Here is a 20,314-nt window from a genome sequence, read left to right on the forward strand (position 1 = left end):
TCCATCTATACTGACCTCCATCAGGTTGCAAATTAAAAATAATTTTTATCTGCATCTAGATCTGAAAAAATATTTGGCCTTCTAGCAGTGTGTGGGACTTTCTCTATTAGTCCATCTATACTGACCTCCATCAGGTTGCAAATTAAAAATAATTTTTATCTGCATCTAGCTCTGAAAAAATATTTGGGCTTCTAGCTGTGTGTGGGACTTGTTCTATTAGTCCATCTATACTGACCTCCATCAGGTTGCAAACTGAATATATTTTTTTCTGCATCTACCTCTGAAAAAATATTTGGGCTTCTAGCTGTGTGTGGGACTTGTTCTATTAATCCATCTATACTGACCTCCATCAGGTTGCAAACTGAATATATTTTTTTTCTGCATCTAGCTCTGAAAAAATATTTGGCCTTCTAGCAGTGTGTGGGACTTTCTCTATTAGTCCATCTATACAGACCTCCATCAGGTTGCAAACTGAATATAATTTTTTTCTGCATCTACCTCTGAAAAAAATATTTGGGCTTCTAGCAGTGTGTGGGACTTTCTCTATTAGTCCATCTATACTGACCTCCATCAGGTTGCAAACTGAATATAATTTTTTTTCTGCATCTAGCTCTGAAAAAATAGTTGGCCTTCTAGCAATGTGTGGGACTTTCTCTATTAGTCCATCTATACTGACCTCCATCAGGTTGCAAATTAAAAATAATTTTTATCTGCATCTAGCTCTGAAAAAATAGTTGGCCTTCAAGCAGTGTGTGGGACTTTCTCTATTAGTCCATCTATACTGACCTCCATCAGGTTGCAAATTAAAAATAATTTTTATCTGCATCTACCTCTGAAAAAATATTTGGGCTTCTAGCTGTGTGTGGGACTTGTTCTATTAGTCCATCTATACTGACCTCCATCAGGTTGCAAACTGAATATAATTTTTTTCTGCATCTAGCTCTGAAAAAATATTTGGCCTTCTAGCAGTGTGTGGGACTTTCTCTATTAGTCCATCTATACTGACCTCCATCAGGTTGCAAATTAAAAATAATTTTTTTTCTGCATCTACCTCTGAAAAAATATTGGGCTTCTAGCTGTGTGTGGGACTTGATCTATTAATCCATCTATACAGACCTCCATCAGGTTGCAAACTGAATATAATTTTTTTCTGCATCTACCTCTGAAAAAATATTTGGGCTTCTAGCTGTGTGTGGGACTTGTTCTATTAGTCCATCTATACTGACCTCCATCAGGTTGCAAACTGAATATAATTTTTTTCTGCATCTAGCTCTGAAAAAATATTTGGCCTTCTAGCAGTGTGTGGGACTTTCTCTATTAGTCCATCTATACTGACCTCCATCAGGTTGCAAACTGAATATAATCTTTTTCTGCATCTACCTCTGAAAAAATATTTGGGCTTCTAGCTGTGTGTGGGACTTTCTCTATTAGTCCATATTTACTGACGTCCATCAGGTTGCAAATCGAATATAATTTTTTTCTCCATCTAACCCAGCCAATAGTTTTGGCCTAATACCACAGTTTGGCCACTCAGCTCTGCTCGGTTCCCATCCATTGTTTTTTTGTGCAAACAACTCCAGAGTTGTGAATTAGTTAACAACCAAAATGAGTGGAAAAAGGCCTGCTGCTGGTGGAAAGGGGAATAGGCATGTTGGGAAGGGGAAAAAAGGTTGTGTCCGTGGGGTAGGTGTTAAAGCAACAGTAACATCTGCAGAAGAAAGACCATCTTCCAGCCAAACTAAAATGTCTACTTCTTTTAGCGGACAATGTGATAAGATCCCTTTCTTACGGCCACGCCAATCGCTACAAATTCCAGATGAGGCACAAAAACAGCAGGTGCTTCAACGGATATCAAGTGCTCCTTTAAGTGGGCTCTCCTCCACATCAACTTCAACATCACAAATACTCCAGTCCTCAAAGGTGTCACCCCAATCGCACTTGCTTCCTCACAGCTCCCAAATCTCCAGCTGCCCGTCTGAGTATGAGGTAGAACAGATGGTTGAGTCTGCAGAGCTGTTTACTCATACTATAGCCTGGGAATCAGAGGTCGACTCCAGCGCTTTTGTGAATCCAGACGAGGAAATGATCTGCACTGATGCCCAGAATCTTTATGAGTCGGATCCAGGACCAGACGCAGAAGGTTCTGACCATAATGTAGACCCTCATTCCCAAACTGTAACTCCTGTTGGTGGAGACAATGAGGAAGACGATGATGAGACTCAAATACCTGATTGGAGCAACAACTTTAGTTTTATGTCAGGGCAGGAACAGGTTGGCTCTGAGGACGACGGGTGTGATAACGCACAGGGTGATGATGATGAGGTTGGAGATCCCACTTACTGTCAACCCACAGTCAGCCAAGAGATGAGGTCAGCAGAGGAGGTGGAGGAAGATGCTAGTGACGACGAGGTCAGGTTGCGCCTTCCTGGACAGAGACGTAGTACTGGAAGCACGTCAACAACTGCATCCTCAAACACAACTCTGCCTCTCACCACAAGTCGTGGTGGCTCTTCAGGTCGCATGGGTGCTAAGCCTTGCATAGCCTGGGCATTTTTTCAGATCGATAAGGATGACCCAACTCGTGTTATCTGTAACATTTGTCAGCAAAAGCTAAGTAGAGGCCAAAAAATACATAGTTTGAGTACTTCATGCATGAACCGGCACATGGACATGAAGCATAAGTTGCAGTGGGAAGCTCAGTGTGCTACAATGCGGCCTAGCCAGCCGGGCCAACCGCTGTCTGCCATATCTTGTGCATCCGCGGCCTCTTCATCCTCTGTGACTGGGGGGACAGCAGTCACACCTGTTTTGGGGCGCAGACCTGCCACCTCTTTACCCGCAACAGCCAGCGTGATTGGCAGGTCATCATTTTCTTTGGAGGTGGTAACACCAGCTGGTGTTGAGCGCTGTCCGACATCGATAGCACCACCTTTGGATCAAGGTAACCTAACATGCCCGCCTGCATCTTCCTCACAGACCGGCAGTTTGCCGGGGACACCCTTATCAACCCCGTCTAAGCACAATAGCCAGCCCTCGGTCCCTCAGATGTGGACAAGTAAAAGACCATTTCCTCCTAGCCATGAGAAAGCTAAGAGGTTGAATTTCACCATCTGCAAGCTCTTGGCTACAGAAATGCTGCCTTTCCGCCTGGTGGACACAGAGGATTTTCGAGACCTTATGTCCGTCGCAGTGCCCCAGTACCAGATGCCCAGTCGGCACTACTTCTCAAAGAAAGGTGTGCCTGCGCTCCACCAGCATGTCGCACACAACATCACCGCTTCTTTGAGAAACTCTGTGTGTGACAGGGTGCATTTCACCACAGACACTTGGACGAGTAGGCATGGACAGGGGCGTTACATGTCGCTGACTGGGCACTGGGTAACTATGGTGACAGCAGGACAAGGGGCTGCTGTCCAAGTCTTGCCGTCCCCACGAGTTGTGCGTTAATCCTCTTTATGTCAAAGTTCTTCCACTGCTTCTGCCTCCTCAACCTCCTCTCGGTCTTCCACCTGCACCCAAAGCCTGTCTGGTCATGCCACAAGCTTTCTAACTGCGCAGAAGGGATCCTGCATACCTCCTTACTATGCTGGCAGTAGGGCTCAACGTCATCAGGCGGTTTTTACATTGAAATGTCTGGGAAATGTGAGTCACACAGCTGAGGAGTTGTGGTCAGCTCTGGAGAACCAATTTCATGAATGGTTGTCTCCACTGGACCTGAAACCAGGGAAGGCCGTGTGCGACAATGCTGCAAACCTGGGTGCGGCCCTTCGCCGGGGCAATGTCACACACGTGCCTTGTATGGCTCACGTGTTGAACCTGGTTGTTCAGCAATTTTTAGCCCACTATCCCAGACTAGATGGCCTTCTGCAGAGGGCACGGTCGCTGTGTGCTCACTTCCGCCGTTCGCATCCCGCAGCTCTGCAACTTACATCTCTACAGAAGTCGTTGGGCCTGCCACTTCACCGGCTAAAATGCGATGTGCCTACCCGGTGGAATTCAACTCTGCACATGTTGCAGCGACTGTGGCAGCACCGACAAGCCCTGGTGCAATACGTTCTGACGTATAGCCTGGGCCAACGAGATCCAGAGGTGGGGCAAATCACGCTGGAGGAGTGGTCTCAGATCAGGGACCTATGCACCCTTCTGCACAGTTTTGAAATGGAGACGAAGATGTTTAGTGCTGACGATGCTATTATCAGCATGACTATTCCGGTGATTTACATGCTGGAGCACATGTTAAACAGAATTCGGAGTCAGGTGGTGGCACAAGAGGAGGTGGAGGAAGTAGAGGAGGAGGAGTTGTATGCGGAAGGGCTAACATCTGCAAGGTCCAGACGGTCGGCAGCACCAAGGCGGCAGGCATGTGAGGGTGGGGGAGATGGTTTTACCAGGGCGCATGGTAGCAGCCAAACTAGTGAGGAAGGTGCAGGAGCCCAGGAAGAAGTGGAGGACGAACTGATGGAAGACTCATCAGATGAGGGAGAACTTGATCACATTTCTGTTGTGCGAGGTTGGGGGGAGAGGACAGAGGAAGGAAGCATGATTGTTACCTCGCCACCAACACAACAGGGACTTGGTGCTCCTGGATGCGCAACACACATGAGTGCCTTCTTGCTGCACTACCTGCAACATGACCCTCGAATTGTGAGAATTAGAAATAATCCTGACTACTGGGTTGCCACACTGTTAGATCCCCGGTACAAAAGTAAATTTGCCGAAATTATTCCTGCCATAGAAAGGGATGCACGCATGCAGGAGTATCAGCAGAGACTGTTGCAGAATCTTACATGTGCTTTTCCACAAAACACCAGTGGTGCACGTAGTGAATCTCACAGTTCCAACTTGCCAACCGTGGGACCGTCAAGTGTTCAGCACTCAAACCGTAACAGAACCACAGTATCTGCTGGTAACATCAATTTTGCGGAATCATTTCACCACTTTTTTAGCCCATCCTTTGCAAGGCCACAGGAGACAAGAAGTCTGACACATAGTCAACGCCTAGAGACGATGGTACAGGAGTATCTCCATGTAAACATTGAAACCATGACTGTGTCACTGGACCCTTGCTCTTTTTGGGCTTCCAATCTGGATAAATGGCCGGAGCTAGCCACTTACGCCTTGGAGATCTTGTCATGCCCCGCAGCCAGCGTTCTGTCTGAACGTGTGTTCAGCGCTGCTGGTGGTGTGCTGACAGATCAGCGCACGCGGCTCTCCACTGATAATGTAGACAGACTCACGTTCATAAAGATGAACAAATCATGGATCCGAAACGACTTTTCTACCCCTGTGTCATCCTGGGGAGAGTAAAAGCTTGATGATTGGTTAAAATCGCCCTACCAACCGTTTTAAGCTTTCAAATTACTAATCATGTTTATCTGTATCTTGGCTGGAAAATAATTTGGGCTTTGTAGCAGTGTGCAGCACTGATCCTATTAGGCCATCTATACTAAGCTCCACCAGATTTAAAATTAATAATAATTTTTAGCTGCATCTAGCCCGGAAAATAATTTTGGGGCTCCGAGATGCGCAAGACACATAAGTGCCTTCTTGCTGCACTACCTGCAACATGACCCTCATATTGTCAGAATTCGAAGTAATCATGACTACTGGGTTGCCACACTCTTAGATCCCCCAAACTTTTCGATCAACCTTTTCATTTTAATAAAGACCAAAAAAATGGTCATTTTTGAAATTATAAGCATTAGCAGGTTATTAGAAACTGAAATCAAACAGTTTTCAACTCAAAACTTTATTCTAGGTGATGTTACATTTTCACATAGGACCTCTTGTTCGAAAGGAGCTTCTGAACTCTCTCGTCCATTGAATTTGTCAGGTTTTGGATGGTTTCTGCTTCAATTGTTTTGCATGAGGACAGAATACCCTCCCAGAGGTGTTGCTTAGATGTGAACTGCCTCCCGCCATCATAGACACTCCTTTTGATGATGCTCCAGAGGTTCTGAATGGGGTAGAGGTCAGGGGAGCATGGGGGTCACACCATAAGTTTGTCCCCTTTTATGCCCATATCAGCCAGAGATGCAGATGTTTTATGTGCAGCATGAGATGGTGCATTATCATGCAGAAAAATGATCTTGCTGTGAAATACACGGTTCTTCTTCTTGAACCATGGCAGGAAGTGCTGTTTGAGAAAATCCACATACATTATGGCGTTCATCTTTAGCGCCTTCAGGGATCCTAAAGGGGCCGACAATCTCTCTCCCCATGATTCCAGCCCAAAACATTACTCCACCTCCTCCTTGTTGGCGCTGTAGCCGTGTTTGCGTGGTGTGTCCATCAACCAGCCATCCTCCACTCCATCCATCTGGACCATCGAGCGCTGCACGGCACTCATCCGTGAACAAAACAGTTTTGAAATCAGTCTTCATGTAATGTTTGGCCCACTGGAGCCGTTTCTGCTTGTGTGAAGTGGATAGAGGAGGTCGACAGGATGGCGTATGCACAGCTGCAAACCTCTGAAGGACCCTGCATCTTGTTGTTCGGGGGACGTTGGAGGCACCAGCAGCTTCAAAAACTTGTCTGCTGCTATGACAAGGCTTTTTTGCCGCTGCTCTTTCAACCTGACGTAATTGCCTGTAGGAAAGAGTCCTCAATTTGCCCTTATCAGCATGCACACGTGTGTACTGTGAATCAGCTACATACTTCTTGATTGCCAAGACACTTCATCCTGATCATCGTACAATGTTGATTGTAGTCATGCCTTGACCTAAACACTCCACAATTTGTTGCTTCTCAGCAGCCGACACATCCTTTTTCTTTCCCATTTTGGCAGAAAATGTAGGCTGCTTAATAATGTGAGACAGCCTTCTTAAGTAGTCTTGCCTTTCATTGGACACACCTGCCAAACTAATTAGCACAGGTGTCTGCAATTGCTTACAGTGATATAAAGAGCCCTGACACACATCACCATCAATGAGTTTAACTGACAAACAAACAAATTCTTCCCTTATCACTCCTAAACACTTTTTGCATAATAATTTGGAACGCGGTGTACATGTGCTTTTCCACAAAACACCAGTGGTTCACGTAGTGAATCTTACAGTTCTAACTTGCCAACCGTGGTCTGTATGGAATTGTTCAATAAAGGGCCCAAAATTAAGATAATATAGATGGGAGAGGTCTCTATGAATATGAATTCCTAAGTATTTGATACCCTGTGAGGGCCAGGCAAAGGGAAAGTTGGACTGGATGGAATCCTATATGGATTTGGGGAGGGAGACATCGAGGGCCTCAGACTTCGCTGCATTGATTTTAAAATTTGACCATGTAACAAAGTGATCTATTTCAGCCATAACAGCAGGGATGGATATATGTGATTGAGTGATATATACTAGGACATCATCAGCAAATAGTGAGCACTTGTACTCGGTGCCTCCCACCTCAATCCACCTAATATTGGGGTTATGGCGAATTGATGAGAGCAGGTGCTCCGTCACTAGGATGTATAAGAGAGGGGACAGAGGACATCCCTGCCTTGTCCCATTGGTGATTGTGAAAGGTGATGAAAATGTTCTGATGCACCCCCTGGGCCTTGGGACACCTGGAGCCGGACCCTTTTTAGTGGATGCTGGTGGTTGTAGTCTTCGTGGCGGCGACCCGGTTCCGTGGCTCAGGGTGGTCAAACCAGTGGCGGAACTATTTATGTGGTTTTGATGTTTAAATGTCCGACTACGCCACCCGTGGATTGCGGTCAGAGTGAACCGCCGCTGCAGGGCAGACCGCTGAGGCTGGTGTTGTGGGTGCAGCAGAGCGTAGCATAGCTCCCCACGGGAGGAGTATAGCCTCAGGGCAGTGTATGCGGAGGATGGGGGTGATGGTGCAGGGCAGCAGCAGTAACGACACGGAGTCAGTGATGCAGTCCAGGGCCTTTACTCACAGTTCTTATTATCCAGACCACGTCTGCAGGTAACGGCTGCCCACGTCATACTGTGCTCACCAGGTGAGGGGCTCAGACAACTCCCAGATAACTTTGGAGCGCTTCACAGGACCCCCTTTGTGTGTCCTTTGTCTGGCCTTTCTTACCAACCCTTCTGTCCGGCTGCCTCGGGCCTCCTCTTGGTAAACTTGGCGCCAGTTTCCCTGACCCTATGTGGTGCCTTCCTAGCGGGTGTAGCGAGGGGCTGCGCCACATAAAATGTCACAGCCTCCGGTTTCTAGCTGAGGGTCGTTTCCTGCCTCCACTAGTTTTGGGGACCGGTCTCCCCCTTTGGCCTGACCCCTCCACGCAGGTGGATTCGGGCGTGCGGTGGCGACTCGCCCGTCCGCACCCCTGGGATCCCTTCATTCCTCGTTCCTGGAGCCTTCTCCGCTCCTCTTCCTTCGTTCTCCCTCTTCCAGGCCTGGGCCTCTGTTACTAGGCCCGCCTCCGGACCAGAGCTCATGCAGAGCCCCTGCTCCCTGCCACTTCTGCTCAGACTTCTCTGCACTGAACTAAGATAGTGCCCACCTTTTATACTCCCTTCTCAATGCACCCAGGAACTGCTTCCTCCCTGCTCCTGCACTACAGGGTTCCCCTTCCTCAGTGTTCCCTCCCCCCACTCCAGCCAGGGACAGGGACTGTCGTGCCCATCTCAGAGGCATATTGGTCGCCCTGCCCCACGGCAATGTGGTGTAATGCATGCAGGTGTCGGGTCCTGATCCACACTCCATCCTTACCTGAGAGTGAGATATCACACCTCTGGGTGAGGTGCAATACCTCTGTAGCAACCGAGCCCTCAGGGTGCTACAGTTCCATTTATCTTCAGCCTAGGTGATGTATTGTGATACAGGGCCGTGATTTTGGCTATAAAAGGGTCCCCTAGACCCCTACCCCAAGCTTTTTAAGAGAATCATATATGGCGTGCCAGGAGACTATGGAATGCTTTCTCAGCATTCAACGAGAGTATCTAATTACAAATTTTTAACTGCATCTAGCCCAGGAAATACTTTGTGCCTAGTAGCAGTGTCTGCTAGTCAGCGGATTATCCCGGCTGTTAAGCAAGCTACACCACCTGTAGTTTGGACACTTAATTTTTTCAAAGGAAATGCTTCGGGACCACGGGATACTCAGTGAAGAGCATCAGGAGGCACCCCAAGGCATAGGGGCTGGGACTGGCAGTAGGATGCCTTGCGGTGGACAGCCGAGCTCGATCCTTATAAAAGCTTTTTAACTGCAGCAGCTTTAGTGGACGCTACTGGAGCTGGAATTACGCGGCTGCTGGCATGAGACTTGCCCTCCAATAGATCCTTGTAAATGGATTTAAAGTGTATTCATTCAAATTAGAGAGACAATTTAAATTAAAAAGCTTAGAGCTGCCTCCACCACAGGGGGGCTCGCTCGACCCACCAGCGGACAGGCACCAGTATTGGGAGAGGGGGGCTAGCCGTCAGGGTTCACCGTGGCTCTGGCACAAACCCGGCGACACGGAGGTGGCACGGGCAGGAGCGGACTGAACGTGTCGGCTTCTCACTTTTTGGATTTTAGAAGGGCATGACATGCCTATATTTGTGTCTCCCCCTCCTTTTACTCCTCCACCTCTTTTCTTTTCGCATGACTATATGTACTTGTCACTTTTCCATGTGTTAGTTGTGTCTTCTGAGCAGTTTGTCAGCTTTTGGACACCTTTGAAGGTGTTTTCTATGTGTTTCTATGTGTTTTTGTTTGCCTGCCATTGGTTTTAACGGTGTTCGAGGGTGTTCGACGAACCGAACTCGAACACTACGGGGGTGGCTCAACACTAACTCTGACCGAGGAAAAATTAGGACGCGTGCATGGCCCCATAGAATAACATTGGTTCGAGTGCAATTCAATATTTTGTTGGATTGATATTGGACTGAAAATGTGGTCTTCTGAACGAACCTTAACAGTGAAAAAGCAGAACACAGAGTGAGTTAATAGTTAGCCTACCTGTAGCTGTGAGGGGTTTTCATGGGAAGTTGCCAGAAGATCAAGGAGGTCATGTGCAGAGTGCCACACAGAAATAGGGGAGAGTTTGTTCAGGAAGAGTGACATTGTCAGACCGTCATACAGGTGTGTGTGTGTTAAGGAGGACATCCGAATACATAGGTAGTAAGCCAGCAACTGAATTTTCGTGTGTGAGGAAAGAAGTGGTAGAGTAGAGAGTTCAGGTTCTGGTCTAGAATGCTGGAGGCCTGAATGAGGTAGTAGCCATGGATTAGTGGGAACCCTGAGACGGTTCTGTGTCATGAAGGGAAAGAGGTGGTGTGTAGGCCAGACCTGAAAGCATTGGTGAAGAGATACTGGGATTACCAGGCTGGGTCACCTGAACTGCATTGGAACTGGAGATGGAGGGTCTCATTGTGGAATGCTGTGCTACTGTAACATTACTTTCAAGATATGTGTCACCACCTAAAAAAAAAACCCACAAAGAGTGACCATTGGTATAGTTGGCAGGAAAAAGTCCAGTGAAATGTAAATGTGACATTTTGTGCAGTGAAGATAACACCTGACAACATGTGTTCTAAGACAAGTGGCTTGTGTCCCAGCGCAAAGAGAACAAAATGTCTGGTCGTGGAAGGAGATCAAGGAGAGCTGCATGGAAAATAGCCAAACACAGTGGAGTAGAAGCCAGTGGGATGGCAGTGCACTGTTAATAAAAGCCGGCCCACTGTGGGAGGTGTGCACCGGAGGAGGGCGCGATGGAAGACAAAGGCCTACCCACCAGGAGGTGAAGAGAAAGCACATGAGGTTTGGCCAAGCGCATTAACATGAGAGGAACAAGGAGCACCAATCTGAGAAATAGCAGTACAGCCCCGGCTGGAGGGGAGGAGAAGGAACTATGAGCAGCAAGTCTCATGCATGACATACATGGCGGAGCATCAAGATTTAATGCCTCTGGCCGCTAGTGGTTTGGTGACAAGCTCAAGCTCATCGCCTGGTTGATAGAGAGAGCCACGTTGGTGGAGAGGGGTAGTAAATACGCGTCACCATCTGCCTGTAAAACGAGTGCGGTGTAGTTGGAGTAGATGGTAGGGAGTCAGAAAGGATCCACCAGGCCGCACCCACTGCAACGACACCCATACAAGCTGAAAAGAGCGGTGAGTGTGAAAGCAACCACGCAACCACATCATACATAGTTGGGGAACTGGCCAACATGGCTGCATACCTTTCCAGGCCGGTTGCAGGTTCAGAACCCTCATCCCAGCTTCTGTTGATAGCCGAAAGTGGCTGGGGAGAGTTGCATAAAGCATTGGCCGACAGGTTCTCCGCCTCGGTGAAAGATAAGCTATTTGTCGAGATGCATGTTGCTATAGTTGAAGATCAGTGCTCACGAGTAGTCCAATTTGACATACTGAACCATGATGGTTTGATCAGGAGGACACAATGTGTTTTTGAATAGGAGGGGGATGAAGGGCAAAAATTCACCGCCATGGCTCCACAACTTGTGTCCTGGAGAGCCCCGAGGGATACTAACAAGCCACTCGGTCTCTGGTAAGGTGTGTAAATACATAACTAGGGCGTCAAACTTTACCCCATATGAAGGAATATCCGACTGGTTGAAAAACAATACAGATTACTTTTTGGGGTAAAATATCCTGTAAGTTTTTCAGCCTGTGAACCGTAGCTGAATCCTCCTGAGAGCCTTGGTTTAATTAATAGTAGTAAGCCGATACCAGGATGACTTATTACATAATTCCTGGTTTAGTGACAAATATAATGACAACATATTATTTACTTCGGGGCCAAGTCCTCTGCTTGTCCTTTAAACTGGCATTATATCATGTTCGTCAACACACCCAATCATTTCCAGCCTGCCAAGTGAAAATGTTAAGCAGCCCCTCTTCAGATGATGTGCCAAGGATCACAAATTTATTGTTAGCAATTAATATAAATTGAACCGTGGAAGGAGAACATTAGCAGAATAGGCTCTGACTTCACAGGACGACAAAACAGGATTTCAGAACGTTGGCTGCTGTCACTGTACTGAAAATTGAGAATATATTTTTACATATTCAACACAACATAGAGAAACTAGAATTTTGTATCCACCAGATGGCAGTATGTTATGCTACAGAAACATCATCTGGTAACCAGAATGAGTTAACTGAGAATCTAAAGGTGAGCTCATCCGGGATAAATATAATTTTCAGTTTGCTTCCCAATTTTGGCACCTACAGGTAACCAGAATAAGATATGGTTATATGGAGGGGGGGGGGGGTGAATTAGGAGCTCTCTAATACAAAGAATAGATTGGAGTCTAAAATAACCATGATAAAGATTTATAATCCTTTATTAATTTACTGTACTACATTAAAAAAGCACTTATCAAAGTTTTTATTCTCTTAATAAACTGCAATCATCATATTACATAGCACTGTGTACCTACAATTGCTCATTTTGCCTTTCTATCAGCTAATTCTTCTCTTTTCCATTAGGTCTATGACATCACGTAATTAAAAACTGACTAACTGAATCCTTGTAAGCTCTATGTAGAAACAGAAGGTTTATTTTCCCTGTATGAGTCATGAGTCACTGCAAAAGTCCCTGGCAGGGGAAGGGGGAAGGAACTGGGTCAGGAGTTGAAAAGGGAAATGACTCATCCAGGAAAAAGAGACTTCCTGTTTCTTCAAATAACAGAGAAAAGAGAAGAATTAGCTGGGTAGAAAGGCAAAAATAGCAATTGTAAGTGCACAGGGCTGTATAATACGATGACTGCAATATATTAAGAGGATAAAAACTTTGATAGGAGGAGGAGGAGGAGGAGGAGGGCTTCCTTAACACAGACAAACGATCCCAAAACACAATAAATATTAGCACTTAACCACTAACATTCCCTAAACAATTAAAACCATTAACTCTTAACCTTTAACTTTCCTGGTCCTTCAGGGACATTAGTTCTTAATGTTCAACAAACCCTAGAGCCCAAATATCCAGGATTTTTTCCCTTGATCCCTACGAAAACAGTAATATTACTCAATTTTAGCAGAATTCTCCTTCCTACCTATTCACGTGTGCAGTACAGTACAAATCTATTTGACGCCTCGCGAGACATACATGCATTAGGTGGGCTGATTTTATTGCATCCCAACATACAAGTCAATATTGCACCTAATTAACTGCAGCACCGCGTGGCAATTACTTCTTTATTTTGACATCCACAGCAGATGCTTAATTCAATATACTGGACCTTGGACAAAGTAAAAAACAAGTTTACAAGCCATATATAAGTGTTTCCATATACAGGGTGATGCGCTAATAGATTGATTTGTGTGTAGTGATTAATATACTGTATAAGAACATAACGTTACACAATGTAAACCTTTCTATTCTATATCTATCTCCTATCTGTTTGAGAACGGCTCGGCCACTTTGTGTCCAAACCTTGCATTGGCTAATTATATTTAGTTTTTTTTTAGTTTTTTGCATGTAAGAAGTTATTGGTGATTTTTGCATCTGTCTTTGCATGGAAAAGTGCAGCCTTTCTTTATTTATTTTTTTCCTTCTTTCCAACTAATGAGCTATTTCCTATTTATGTGTCTGTGCAAAGAAAATAAGGAAAACACATCATGTGCAGGATCTATCTATCTATCTATCTATCTCCAAGATTGAAGAAAAACTAGCAGCAGTTGTACCACAGACAATTCCTTCAATAGAAAAGCCAATGAAAATCGCAAAGCTCTAGCACAGTCTCACTTTGTGCCAACATTGTCTTACTATTCAAAGCTTTCATAAATTGGGCCATATATATATATATATATATATATATATATATATATATATATTGTAGTACGGCAGTGTTCACACTGTGCGGTAATGAGGCAGTGATCCACGTAAAGTTCAACTTAAACGTCTTTATTTTTCTAAAACTCACAAATTAAAGGCAAATGGTATCCTCTGGGTTGCAGCCGGATCGTCAAAGAACAATCCGTTTCCAAAGCCGTTGCCATGGGTGACTACACCTCCATATCACTCTAAGATGCGTCGTAAGCTTTGCCTCCTTGGGCTTTGTGCTCAGGTCACAGAGTTCTGTATTGCAGAGGCTCCTGCAATGCTGCCTGCAAACACAAAACTGACACACCCAAACCTTTGCTGCAAGTTTTTAAATGAAAACTGGACATGAGCTACATGCAAGAACCAGACTGGAAGGAGTGGACCACCCCACTGCCATCCTGTAGTTCACTCCAAAAATAAAAGCCCATGCCAGGTTTTCTTAAATCCAACTTGGTCAAATAACTTGACCAAGTATAAACTTACTTTAATTTTGCACTGCGACCACAGCTGTGTCTGTGATTGCAATGTACTCCAGCGGGTTCAATATACCTCTATGCACAACCTGGGGGATACATACCGTCCCTCGCATATAATTCCCCTCACTGCCTCACAATATATACATATATATATACAGTTGAAACCAGATGTTTACATACACTATATAAAATGATGCATATGCATGTTTTTCTCAATATCTGACATGAAATCAAAATAAACCTTTCCCGTTTTAGGTCAATTAGGATTACCGTCATTTTTAATATTTGCCAAATGGCAGAATAATGAGAGAGAGAATGGTTTAAGGCATTTTTATTACTTACTACAAAATCAAAAGTTTACATACATTTCATTAGTATTTGGTACCATTGCCCTTAAACTAAATGACTTGGGTGAAACGTTTGGGATATCCTTCCACAAGCTTCTCACAATAGTTGGTCGGAATTTGGGCCCATTCCTCCTGACATGTAGGTCGCCTTGCTCGCAGCCTTTTCAGCTTTGCCCATAAATTTTCAATAAGATTTGAGATCAGGGCTTTGTGACGGCCACTCCAAACATTGACTTTGCTGTCCTTAAGCTACTTTGTTACCATTTTGGCAGCATTCTTCGGGTCATTGTCCATTTGGAAGACCCATTTACACTGAAGCTTTAACTTCCTGGCTGATGTCTTGAGATGTTGCTTCAGTATTGCCACATAATCTTCTTTTCTCATGATGCCATCTATTTTGTAAAGTGCACCAGACCCTCCTACAGCAAAACAACCCTACAACATGATGCTACCACCCCCCGTGTTTCACAGTAGGGATGGTGTTCTTAGGCTTCCAAGCTTCTCCCCTTTTCCTTCAAATGTAACGATGGTCATTATTCCCAAAAAGTTACATTTTAGTTTCATCATACCACAGAACATGTCTCCAAAAACTAAGGTCTTTGTTCCTGTGTGCATTTGCAAGCATTAATCTAGCTTTATAATGTTTTTTGGAGTAATGGCTTCTTCCTGGCAGAGTGGCCTTTGAGCCCATGTTGATACAGTACTCGTTTCACTGTAGATATTGACACAATCTTGCCAGCTTCCACCATAATCTTCACAAGTTCTTTTGCTTTTGTCCTTGGGTTAATATGCCCATGTCAGACCACAACCCGTCTCCTTCCTGAGCAGTATGATGGCTGGACATTTCCATTTTGTTTGTACTTGCATATAATTGTTTGTACAGATGAACGAGGCACCTTCAGGTATCTTGAAATTGTACCCAAGGATGAGCCAGACTTGTGCAAGTCCACAATTCTCTTCCTGATATCCTATCTGATTTCTTTAGACTTTCCCATGATGCTACACAAAGAAGCAGTGTGTTTCAGGTGTGCATTAAAATACATCCACAGGTGTGTCTCTAATTAACTCAGATATTGCCAAAAAAACTATCAGAAGCTTCCAAACAAATGAAATAATCATATGGGTAGTCCAGAATTGTTTAAACGCATAGTAATCTTAGTGTATGTAAACTTTTGACTTTGCAGTAAGTAATAAAAATGCCTTAAAACATTCTCTCTCTCTCATTATTCTGACATTTGGCAAATATTAAAAATTATGGTAATCCTAATTGACCTAAAACGGGAAAGGTTTATTCTGATTTCATGCATATGTGTCTTTTTATATAGTGTATGTAAACTTCTGGTTTCAACTGTATATATATGAAAAAAGGCAAATTGGACATCATTTCAAACAACACTCCAAAAATGTGAGGGACAAAATTGTTGGCACTCTCAATTTAATATTTGGTTGCACACCCTTTGGAGTAAATAACTGCAATCAATCGCTTCCTATAACCATCAACAAGCTTCTTAGCCATCACAACTGGAATTTTGGATGACTCTTCTTTTGCAAATTGCTCCAGGTCTCTCATATTTGAAGGCACCTTCACTCATCCACCAGCAATTTTAAGATCTCTCCACAAGTGTTCAATGATATTTAGATCCGTACTCATTGCTGGCCACTTCAGAACTCTCCAGCGCTTTGTTTCCATCCAATTCTGCATTCTTCTTGAAGTATGTTTGGGTTCATTGTCCTGCTGGAAGACCTATAACCTAGTACGCTATCCCAGCTCTCTGACACTGGGCACTACATTGCGCCCCAAAATCCTTTTAGATTTCAGCGCACCCAGTGCCAGAGGCAGCAAAACAATCCCAAAATATCCTAGAACCTCCACCATATTTGACTGTAGGTACTGCGTTATTTTGTTTGTAGGCCTCATTCCGTTTTCAGTAAACAGAAGAATGCTGTTATTTACCAAAAAGCTCTATCTTGGTTTCATCTCTATCTTGGTCTTGTCCATAAGACGCTTTCCCAGAAGGATTTTGTCTTACTCACGTAGATTTTGGAAAACTGCAGTCTACCTTTTTTATGTCTCAGTGTCAGCAGTAGGCTCACCTTGGGTCTCCTGCTATAGCGTTTCATTTCATTCAAATGTCGGCGGTTAGTTCACGCTGACACTGATTCACCCTGAGCCTGCAGGAAAGTTTGAATTTCTTTGGAACTTGATTAGGGCTTCTTATCCACCATCTAGACTATTCTGCGTTGCAAACTTTTAGCAATTTTCCTCTGCCATCATCGTCCAGAGAGATTAGCTACAGTGCCATGGGTTGTAAACTTCTTGATTATGTTGCACACTGTGGACAAAGGAGCATCAAGATCTGTGGAGATGGACTTTTAACCTTGAGATTGTTGATATTGTTCAACAATTTTTTTTTCAACAGTTCTCTTCTCCTCTTTCTATTCTCCATGCTTAGTGTGGCACACACAGACATATAATGCAAACACTGAGTCAACTTCTCCTGTTTTTATCTGGCTTCAAGTGTGATTTTCATATTGCCCGCACCTGTTACTTGCCAAAAGTGAGTTTGAACGAGCATCACATGCTTGAAACAAAGTTGTTTACCCACAACTTTGGAAAGGTGCCAACAATTTTTTCAGCCCATTTTGGGGGTATTGTGTCTAATTATATCCAATTTTCCTTTTTTTCTCATTTTTTTATGTTATTCCAATACACACAAAGGAAATAAACGTGTGTATAACAAAACATGCATAATGGAAATAATTTTCTGGGAGAAATACTTCATTATCCACAACAATTTTAAGGTTTCCCACACTTTTGGCCATGACTGTATATATGTGTGTGTATGCATATTTATATATATATATATATATATATATATATATATATATATATATATATATATATATATATATATATATATATATATATATATATATATATATATATATATATATATATGTATATGTATATGTATGTATGTATGTGGAAAAAATTGTTGGTTTACCTTTCTTAAAGTAGGTAAAATCTATAACGGTCACTGAAATAATTAAGAACTGACAACTGACTGCTTTTGCATTTTGGTTCAGCAGCAGACAAATAAAAAGAGCAAACAATTGAAACTGGCCTGGAAAAAAATGATGGTTCACTTAGCTTAATATTTAGTTGCACAACCTTTTCAGGCAATCACTGCAAACAAACGATTTCTGTGCCTCTCAGTGAGACTTCGGCCCACATCCACAAATATTTTGTCCGCACTTCATGAACAAACTGCTCCCACTCTCTCAGGCGTGAAGGCGCCTTCACCAGACTGCAGGTCTTAGCTCCTTTTACAGATGTTCAAAAGGATTTAGATCAGAAGTAATAGAAGACACTTCAGAATAGTCCAATGCTTTTCAATTAGTCATTCTTGGATGTTTTTAGCTGTGTGTTTTGGGTCTCTAGGTCTCTATCCTGTTAGAGGACGCATGACTTTCCACTTAGACCAAGCTTTCTGACACTGGGCAGCACATTTTGCCCAAGAATAACTTGACAGTCTTGAGATTTCATTGTACCCTGCACAGACTCAAGACACCCTGTGCCAGATGCAGCAAAGCAGCCTCAGAACATAACAGAGCCTCCTCCATGTTTCACAGTAGGGACAGTGTTCTTTTCTTGATATGCTTCATTTTTGTGTCTGTGAACATAGAGCTGATGTCATGCCAAAAAGCTTTGGTTTTGTCACATCTGTCCAAAGCGTATGCTCCCAGAAGCTTTGTGGCTCATCAATATGCATTTTGGCAAATTCCAGTCTCACCTTTTTATGATTTACTTTCAACACATTTTTATGATTTGATTTCCTCCTCGGTCTTCTTCCATGATGTCCACTTTGGCCAAGACAGTGATGGATGATGCAATTTGACACTGATGGACCTTGACCTTGGAGTTCACCGGTAATCTTTTTGGAAGTTGTTCTGGGCTCTTGGGTTACCATTGGTATGATCCATCTCTTCAATTTGTCATCTGTTTTTCTCTTGTAGCCACATCCAGCGAGGTCGGCTACATTCCCATAGACCTTAAAGGGGTGGTCCGAAGGTAAAGTCAATATGCTCCTAACTTCCTATCTATTTTATGCTATAATCTAAGCTATTTTCTAATATACTTGCTTTAAAAACTCTTTACCGTGCCCAAACTACACTTTCTAACAGCTATTGTATTTTTTTTCTCTACTTCCTTTTGTGATGACGATTCGTTTGAGTATCCCAGTGCATGCTATGATACTCAAACAAAGCATTATCAGAGCAAGGGGCAGAGGCTGCGGTCACTGTCACAGCCTCTGCCCCCTCCCTGAAATGAAGCATCATCAGAGACACTCATTTCAGGGGTGGTGCTGTCCCTGTTGTGTTCCCCATGTGCTGTCTCCCATTTGTGATTAGAATAATGTGCGCAACTGTAGTAACAGACAATCAAGCTCCTTGGAGATGTCTCACCTTTAACATGTTTGTCTATAATTTTCTTTCTGATCTCCTGAGATAACTCTCTCCTTAGCTTTTTTTCTCCATGTTGTAAGGCGGCGGTGTTCACACCGTGCAGTAACTGATGCAGTGACCCAAGCAAGCAAGTCCAACATAAGCAGCTTTTATTCAGCAACTCATGGGTAAAACAGAAAGTCCTCCGGTTCGCAGACGGGTTAACATAAGTCCATAAACAATGGTTGCCATGGGCAACGGCCGCGCCGGGCCACTCAGAGCCTGACGGGTGCAGAGTCTTCCCAGGCGTGGGTTCAGCTACACACAGGCCCGCCGAGCTTTCCTGCTATGCTCCTAGCAGGTCCCAACACTGAACAACACTAACCCTTAATGCAGGGTTTTTAAAGGACCTGTGGCAAAAGCCACTGGTAAACCCGGGTTGGAGGGAGGAGGCCGCCCCACTGCCTTCCTGTAGCCTCCTCCAAGAAATGAAGGCCTTAGCCAGATAGCCTGACCAGGTCAAAACTCACCTTCATTCCTGCATTGCAGCCGTAGCTGTGTCTGTGACTGCAATGCACTCAAATGGGTTTAATAGGTCTCTGTGCACATTCTGGGGGAGATATAACATCCCTCATATACGATCCCAGTCACTGCCTCACATATCCCCCCCCTCTGTTGAAATTTGTGGGGTTGAACATTTGTCACCATACAGGGTGCCCGGGACAGGGCATCCGCGTTTGCCTGCGAATTCCCAGTGCAATGTTCTATAGAGAAACTAAAATTTTACAGTGACAGAAACCACCGGGTGACTAGCGCATTCCTCTCCTTGGCGTTAGATAAAGGTCCAACTTCGACACTTCATTTAATTTCCTGAAATCGTTACAGAAGCGTAATGATTTGTCTGGTTTTGGGATCAGTACGATGGGGCTAGCCCACTCACTCCGTGATTCCTCTATGACGCCTAACTGAAGCATCTGTTTTACCTCAGCCGTGATGGCTTGCCTCCGGTCTTCGGGTACCCGGTACGGCCTCATTCGTACCCTTACCCCAGGTTCGGTGACTATGTCATGTTGGAGAACTGCATTCCTACCCGGTAGCTCTGAGAATACGTCAGTATTCTGCTGCACCAGTGAGCGAGCCTCCCGTCGCTGCTGTTTAGTGAGAGCATCACTTATCCTGACCTCTCCCCCGGACGCATGCCTGGCTGAAGGTAGAAAACTCTCTGGCGGCATGCCCGGAGTGACATCTGTAACTAAACACTCTCGATCTTTCCAAAGTTTTAGCAGGTTTACATGATAAAGCTGCTCAGGTTTCCTCCT

General features: G+C 44.3%; 1 long non-coding RNA gene across 1 annotated transcript in view; it reads left to right on the forward strand.

The window, feature by feature from the left end:
- Positions 1–18,334: 18,334 nt before the first annotated feature.
- The window catches only part of LOC141169211 (uncharacterized), a 52,364-nt gene continuing 50,384 nt past the window's right edge, over positions 18,335–20,314 (forward strand). Inside the window, exons 1-2 of the long non-coding RNA XR_012252288.1 lie at positions 18,335–18,479; positions 18,567–18,621. This is a non-coding gene — a long non-coding RNA (uncharacterized lncRNA). The remainder of the gene's footprint in view (positions 18,480–18,566; positions 18,622–20,314) is intronic.

This window comes from Phyllobates terribilis, unplaced genomic scaffold (assembly GCF_046119375.1).
Source record: "Phyllobates terribilis strain yellow unplaced genomic scaffold, ASM4611937v1 Scaffold_1__5_contigs__length_1240528914, whole genome shotgun sequence".
Taxonomy (NCBI): domain Eukaryota; kingdom Metazoa; phylum Chordata; class Amphibia; order Anura; family Dendrobatidae; genus Phyllobates; species Phyllobates terribilis.